A 7,523-nucleotide genomic window follows, 5' to 3' on the forward strand; every position below is an offset into this window, starting at 1 on the left:
AGTGATGGCTTTTTAAGTAATGGTTTAATTACTGCCACCTTAAAAGCCTGTGGTACATAGCCAACTAACAAAGATAGATTGATCATATTTAAGATCGAAGCATTAAATAATGGTAGGGCTTCCTTGAGCAGCCTGGTAGGAATGGGGTCTAATAAACATGTTGATGGTTTGGATGAAGTAACTAATGAAAATAACTCAGACAGAACAATCGGAGAGAAAGAGTCTAACCAAATACCGGCATCACTGAAAGCAGCCAAAGATAACGATACGTCTTTGGGATGGTTATGAGTAATTTTTTCTCTAATAGTTAAAATTTTGTTAGCAAAGAAAGTCATGAACTCATTACTAGTTAAAGTTAATGGAATACTCAGCTCAATAGAGCTCTGACTCTTTGTCAGCCTGGCTACAGTGCTGAAAAGAAACCTGGGGTTGTTCTTATTTTCTTCAATTAGTGATGAGTAGAAAGATGTCCTAGCTTTACGGAGGGCTTTTTTATAGAGCAACAGACTCTTTTTCCAGGCTAAGTGAAGATCTTCTAAATTAGTGAGACGCCATTTCCTCTCCAACTTACGGGTTATCTGCTTTAAGCTACGAGTTTGAGAGTTATACCACGGAGTCAGACACTTCTGATTTAAAGCTCTCTTTTTCAGAGGAGCTACAGCATCCAAAGCTGTCTTCAATGAGGATGTAAAACTATTGACGAGATACTCTATCTCCCTTACAGAGTTTAGGTAGCTACTCTGCACTGTGTTGTTATATGGCATTAGAGAACATAAAGAAGGAATCATATCCTTAAACCTAGTTACAGCGCTTTCTGAAAGACTTCTAGTGTAATGAAACTTATTCCCCACTGCAGGGTAGTCCATCAGAGTAAATGTAAATGTTATTAAAAAATGATCAGACAGAAGGGAGTTTTCAGGGAATACTGTTAAGTCTTCTATTTCCATACCATAAGTCAGAACAAGATCTAAGATATGATTAAAGTGGTGGGTGGACTCATTTACTTTTTGAGCAAAGCCAATAGAGTCTAATAATAGATTAAATGCAGTGTTGAGGCTGTCATTCTCAGCATCTGTGTGGATGTTAAAATCGCCCACTATAATTATCTTATCTGAGCTAAGCACTAAGTCAGACAAAAGGTCTGAAAATTCACAGAGAAACTCACAGTAACGACCAGGTGGACGATAGATAATAACAAATAAAACTGGTTTTTGGGACTTCCAATTTGGATGGACAAGACTAAGAGACAAGCTTTCAAATGAATTAAAGCTCTGTCTGGGTTTTTGATTAATTAATAAGCTGGAATGGAAGATTGCTGCTAATCCACCGCCCCGGCCCGTGCTACGAGCATTCTGACAGTTAGTGTGACTCGGGGGTGTTGACTCATTTAAACTAACATATTCATCCTGCTGTAACCAGGTTTCTGTTAGGCAGAATAAATCAATATGTTGATCAATTATTATATCATTTACCAACAGGGACTTAGAAGAGAGAGACCTAATGTTTAATAGACCACATTTAACTGTTTTAGTCTGTGGTGCAGTTGAAGGTGCTATATTATTTTTTCTTTTTGAATTTTTATGCTTAAATAGATTTTTGCTGGTTATTGGTAGTCTGGGAGCAGGCACCGTCTCTACGGGGATGGGGTAATGAGGGGATGGCAGGGGGAGTGAAGCTGCAGAGAGGTGTGTAAGACTACAACTCTGCTTCCTGGTCCCAACCCTGGATAGTCACGGTTTGGAGGATTTAAGAAAATTAGCCAGATTTCTAGAAATGAGAGCTGCTCCATCCAAAGTGGGATGGATGCCGTCTCTCCTAACAAGACCAGGTTTTCCCCAGAAGCTTTGCCAATTATCTATGAAGCCCACCTCATTTTTTGGACACCACTCAGACAGCCAGCAATTCAAGGAGAACATGCGGCTAAACATGTCACTCCCGGTCTGATTGGGGAGGGGCCCAGAGAAAACTACAGAGTCCGACATTGTTTTTGCAAAGTTACACACTGATTTAATGTTAATTTTAGTGACCTCCGATTGGCGTAACCGGGTGTCATTACTGCCGACGTGAATTACAATCTTACCAAATTTACACTTAGCCTTAACCAGCAGTTTCAAATTTCCTTCAATGTCGCCTGCTCTGGCCCCCGGAAGACAATTGACTATGGTTGCTGGTGTCGCTAACTTCACATTTCTCAAAACAGAGTCGCCAATAACCAGAGTTTGATCCTCGGCGGGTGTGTCGTCGAGTGGGGAAAAACGGTTAGAAATGTGAACGGGTTGGCGGTGTACACGGGGCTTCTGTTTAGGGCTACGCTTCCTCCTCACAGTCACCCAGTCAGCCTGCTTTCCCGGCTGCTCGGGATCTGCCAGGGGGGAACTAACGGCGGCTAAGCTACCTTGGTCCGCACCGACTACAGGGGCCTGGCTAGCTGTAGAATTTTCCACGGTGCGGAGCCGAGTCTCCAATTCGCCCAGCCTGGCCTCCAAAGCTACGAATAAGCTACACTTATTACAAGTACCATTACTGCTAAAGGAGGCCGAGGAATAACTAAACATTTCACACCCAGAGCAGAAAAGTGCGGGAGAGACAGGAGAAGCCGCCATGCTAAATCGGCTAAGAGCTAGTAGCTACGCTAAGCTAGCGGATTCCTAAAAACACGCAAAGTGAATAATGTGTAAATAATTTAGAGGTGATTCAGCAGAAGGAGTGCTTTAGTTAAGGCACGTAAAGATTACACTGGGAAACAAATCGTTATCTAGTTAACTAGATCAATCTAACTACGCAGATTAAACAGCTAACAGATACAGAAAAACACCGCTGTGCTCCGGAACAGGAAGTGATACAATACCGCAGTGAGAGCCAACCACCAGTAGAGGCAAGCAAGCAAGAACATCTATCTGCAAATCTATCTGCCTGTGAGGACTAATGGGAGTGATGCTTTGTCATCATTATTTAATTGTATTTGCGATATAAAGCAGTGGCTGTCCCAAAACTTCCTTTACCTGAATGATGGTAAAACTGAGATCATGGTGTTTGAGCGCTCTGTCATACCAAATGTGGTAACACCAAATTTTGGTGCTTTGGCTGACTATGTAAAACCAGCTGTGAAGAATTTGTTTGTGATATTTGGCAGCTGTTTGAGGTTCAATCAACAGATAAACTCTGTTGTTAAAGCTAGTTTTTCCCAACTTCGCCTTTTGGCTAAAATAAAGCACTTCCTCAGTAGACGTGATCTTGAGACGACCATTCATGCTTTCATCAGCTCCAGACTTGATTATTGTAATGCACTTTATTCGGGCATTAATCAGTCGTCTCTTGCACGTCTCCAGTTGGTGCAGAATGCTGCTGCTCGTCTTTTAACAAACACTTTTAGACGTGAGCATATTACGCCCGTCCTGTACTCACTCCACTGGCTTCCAGTTCGTTTTAGAATTGATTTTAAGATTTTAGTGTTTGTTTTTAAAGCTATTTATGGCCTTGCACCTCCCTACTTGTCTGAAATTTTAACTTTGCGCACCTACAGTAGGACATTATGGGCGTCTGGCCAGCTTTACTTAGATGTTCCGAGGTCAAAATGTAAACGCTGGGGTGATCATGCTTTCGCGTTAGCTGGCCCCAGACTGTGGAACGAGCTACCTCTTGAATTATGTACTATTCCTGACCGAGCACTTTTTAAATCTAAGTTAAAGACTTATTTATTTAAACTGGCTTTTAACGCTTAGTGGGGAGGTGACGTGTTCTGTTATTACGCGCTGTTTTAAAATTTTATTCTGTGTGTGTTTTATTTTTGTGAATGTGTTTTTAATGTTAAGCACTTTGGACACCAGTCGGTGCTGTAAAGCACTTTATAAATAAATGTTGATTGACTGATTGATTGACAGGGTCGTACCATTCTCCTTCAAGGACAGTTAGCTAATCAGACTTGCACCGCAGTGCTCGGCTCATTTTCATACAGTAGAAAGGTTCACGTTCTCAGACACTCCATTCTCCTCAAAGAAAACAAAAGGTCACAGTATATAATCAGTAGTTCACAAGAAAATGAAAACCCACAACTAATGTATAAGAAAGACATTATAAATGATAACATATATGCAGTGGTGGGCACAGTTCTGATAATCCGATAATTATCGAAGATAATGTTTTCATTATCTGATTATCTTTTTTTAGATAACTTTAAACACTATTATCGAACTAATTATCTTCCGATAAATTTTCGTCTGATAATTTTTTAGACCGTTAACGTGATAAATAAAGCTGAACAGCTACAAACTTTTTAAAATTTAAAATCAGTTGAGTACCTAGCTGTTAAATGTTTTGTAGCAGATGTGTAGTTCTACCGTCTGCAAAACAGAGAAGAGCTGCTTCTAGAAGAAACCGCTCTATCCTCTACAAACAAAGGAAAACTGGTCACAAAAAAAAAAAATTATTTCCTTTAACACCATTCTGATACATGGCCAATATCACCCGTCATCCAAAGGCATACATTTTTAACTTATGGTTCAAATTTTAACCAAACTAATTTTGGACAAGTTATATAAAATTACTGTCACGTCTGAAGTTTTATAAAGTGAAATATCAGATATATGTTTTAGTTTTAAAGTAATGTGCTAATTTTTTAAGGTTTTAGTGTGGACATGCTGTGTCCAGGTGCATTATGGGTAGGATAGGGTAATCTCAATACATTCACGACAGGAGAAATGCATTTCAGACACTCTGTTCGGGCTCCACGGACAACAGCATTAAACTCTAGTGCCTAAAACTCTTGTGAATATATTCTCTGGGTTTATAGACGACGTTATTGTATTTGCATTTGTTAAATTCCACGCATCTTAAATGTAGCAGACACGGATTATCTGGAATTTTGTTTTGGCAAGTTTTCACTGTGTCTACTGCCATCTACTGGCCAGTAGTGTTCATGGCAGTATTCAAACTGAAGCTGGGCAGACACTGTATGATATTTTTACTTTATGATATTCTCACACACATTGTACGTTCAAAAACCACACGTCGAACTCATGTTTCCAGAAGCAAAATGTAAACAGAAGCTTTTTTTTCCAAACTTAATTTACAAAAACTCTCGATGCGAGACATCAAAGTTTAAAAACAAAACAAAAAAACAACAAAAAAAACATTACAAGACAGGTCTCCGGTGTTTGCACAGGCACAGTGCGAGACGTTGGATGCTTGAAGCGCTTCAGCAGCAGGATACCCTCACGACGGCCGACCAGAATATCAAACAGGTTTGATTTTCATCTGACCATACGATCAGCGATCAGGAGGTGGTCGTGAGTTTGTTACTCCATGTATACTAGACGATGCAGGAAGTGCAATTAACCTGAAACTCGATGCGATCCAAAAAATTCTCGCACGAATGAAAAATCAGCTGAAAAAGGGCCAAAACTTGCACAGTGTAAACCCAGTTTAAGTACTGAACATCTGGCACCAGTAGATCATGACAGTGTTCTATTTATTTTTGACACAGGTTATATCAGACAGTTATCTAATTACAACTTGGCTTTTTTTTTTTAATTACCTTTTTTTTTTACAAATAAAAAATGGCATATTTTGCAAAAACATATTTATCTGTAAACACCAACACACAACACACCTCACATTAATGTGTTGGATTACATAATGTATGAGTCAACCAATCAGTGTTTAGCAGAGGCACATTTTACCCAGAATCCTTTGCCATCTTTCTGTGTTTGTTAAAAACTTCAGAATTAGTGCATTATTCAACATTAAAAGATATATGTTTTAACTTTGTGCAAATGACAATTGACATTAATGAAGTTATTCTATCACTATTAATTTCATTTATACACCAAACCATAAGTCAGCACTGCTTTATTTTCCAAGACCTCAGCCTGACGGCAGCGTTGTGAAGTAAAGTTGACTTGTGGCGCCTCTCAATTGCGTCTGTGTTGGAAGCCATGTAGTAAACTGGAACTTCCAGCAGGGGGCAGGACACTCAAAGACAGAAGTGCTGACTCATTGTTTGTGTCTGTTGTCGCTTTTGATGCTTCTAGAAGTGGTTGTGGTGTTAAAACTCAAAATCAGCTTGTTAGTAGTAGCAAGTATACCAGAGACAATACTGGAATTTATCGGTTACATTTTTAGGTGGTTTATCTTTATCAAAGATAACATTTAAGTTAGCTGATTATATGCTATTGAAGTTAATTTTTTTGGTTATCTGTGCCCATCACTGCATATATGTACAATTTCTCTAGCATACCTTGAGTTCCAAAGGAAATACAAAATTACTTTGATCAGAGAACATAACTTTGGAGCACTCAGCAGCAGTCCAGAGTCCTTTTTGTTTTTAGCCCAGACAAGACGTCAAGTCAGCAGTCTGCACCGTGACTGTGGAGCCCACAGAACCAGACTGAGAGACCAGTTAAAGACCTTTGCAGGTGTTTGGAGTTAATCAGCTGATTAGAGTCATAGAATCATTGTGCTCCACTGGTTGCATGAAATACACCTCTTGTTTTTACATTTTAAATCTATTCATATTTTTAATTAATTTTTATATGTAAATATTAGCATTTTAGCTCAATAGCTTCCAGGTCATGTGATCAGTTGACTCGCTCGTGAACGTTTTCCAGCTTGAAGCCCTGACAGAGGGACTGTACACACACAGAGCCTCTGCAGCTCTCAGCACCTGATAGTAATATACAACTGATAATAAGGGATTATATTTATATCGCGCTTTAGACTGTGATAAAATACACTTTATAGAACATAGAAAATAACAAAAAGCAAAACAACTTTATTACGGAAAGATAAAAAATAGAAATAAACTAGAATCAAACCAAACCTTCACTGTACCTTATAGAATCACTACGATGACCGCTCCAAGATGGCGGCCGCTTTTCTTGTGCCTCAGCAATCAATGCGACGTCTACTCTTTATAATGTCTATGGTTTGGAGCACCCTGCTCAGAGTGCCGCTCTCATTGGACCGACATCTCTGCTATTTTGGCATTGTGGGATAGCTCGCCCACAGATTGAGCTCGCTCTTAAAACTTATCTTTATAATTTTATCACTGATAAATTTTAGAATTCATTTAGATGAGATATACTCATCATCTCACAGGAATATATCGCCATTGTCTGGGAACTACTTTTTGCGCAGGAATTCATCAAGCGCGTCGGCGCGCGCGTACTAACACAAAATATTCAGAAACTGGACAGTTGTTCGACCATAATGAGAGCGTCCACTTTGATACGATGGAGGTTGATGCTGAAGAGTTCAGAAAGATACGATTTGAATGTTTTGACGACCATTTACAGTTGGCGATGAAAGACTTGGGTGTTAACTTGGTGTTAAAGTCAGAACAAGAAGCTGCACTGAAAGAGATCAACCTGGGAAAAAGAGACACATTCTGTCTGTTGTCGCTCCAACGACAGCGGCAAACTGAGCAGGGTGAAGAAAGTAGCACGGCGAGCTCAATCTGTGAGCGAGTTGGTTCAAATGAGAGCGGCACTCTGAGCAGGGTACTTATGAGAGTGTGGGTGGGTTTG

The sequence above is a fragment of the Thalassophryne amazonica genome, chromosome 10, assembly GCF_902500255.1.
Source record: "Thalassophryne amazonica chromosome 10, fThaAma1.1, whole genome shotgun sequence".
Lineage (NCBI taxonomy): Eukaryota > Metazoa > Chordata > Actinopteri > Batrachoidiformes > Batrachoididae > Thalassophryne > Thalassophryne amazonica.